This window comes from Arachis stenosperma, chromosome 10 (assembly GCF_014773155.1).
Source record: "Arachis stenosperma cultivar V10309 chromosome 10, arast.V10309.gnm1.PFL2, whole genome shotgun sequence".
Taxonomy (NCBI): Eukaryota; Viridiplantae; Streptophyta; class Magnoliopsida; order Fabales; family Fabaceae; genus Arachis; species Arachis stenosperma.
This window is the reverse complement of record NC_080386.1, coordinates 62,324,447-62,325,247: the sequence shown is the minus strand read 5'-3', so window position 1 is coordinate 62,325,247 and position 801 is coordinate 62,324,447. Positions and strand designations below refer to the sequence as shown.

The 801-nt window shown below is 42.1% G+C and overlaps 1 non-coding gene across 1 annotated transcript; it reads right to left on the bottom strand.

Moving 5' to 3' along the window:
- Positions 1-383: 383 nt before the first annotated feature.
- On the bottom strand, positions 384-491 carry LOC130959427 (small nucleolar RNA R71). Its single transcript, XR_009078507.1, has one exon. It is a non-coding gene; the product is annotated as a small nucleolar RNA R71 (small nucleolar RNA).
- Between the last annotated feature and the right edge of the window lie 310 nt (positions 492-801).

Sequence of the window (801 nt, the reverse complement as noted above, 5' to 3'; positions counted from 1 at the left end):
ATGCCAACAATGCAAGGAAGGTGCTGGGTGACTTTACTGCACCTACTCCCGACTTCTATGGGAGAAGCATCTCTATCCCTGCCATTGGAGTAAACAACTTTGAGCTTAAACCTCAATTAGTCTCTCTAATGCAACAGAATTGCAAGTTCCATGGACTTCCAATGGAAGATCCTCATCAGTTCTTAGCTGAATTCTTGCAAATCTGTGACACAGTCAAGACCAATGGGGTAGACCCTGAGGTCTACAGACTGATGCTATTCCCTTTTGCTGAAAGAGACAGAGCTAGAATATGGTTGGACTCACAACCTAAAGATAGCCTGGACTCTTGGGAAAAGCTAGTCAATGCCTTCTTGGCAAAGTTCTTTCCACCTCAAAAATGGAGTAAGCTTAGAGTGGAAGTCCAAACCTTCAGACAGAAGGATGGTGAATCCCTCTATGAAGCTTGGGAAAGATACAAATAATTAATCAGAAAATGTCCCTCAGACATGCTTTCTGAATGGAGCATCATAGGTATTTTCTATGATGGTCTCTCTGAACTATCCAAGATGTCTTTGGATAGCTCTGCTGGAGGATCTCTTCATCTGAAGAAGACGCCCACAGAGGCTCAAGAGCTAATTGAAATGGTTGCAAATAACCAATTCATGTACACTTCTGAAAGGAATCCTGTGAACAATGGGACTAGTCAGAAGAAAGGAATTCTTGAGATTGACACTCTGAACGCCATTTTGGCTCAGAACAAGATATTGACTCAACAAGTCAATTTGATTTCTCAAAGTCTGTCTGGAATGCAAAATGCACCAA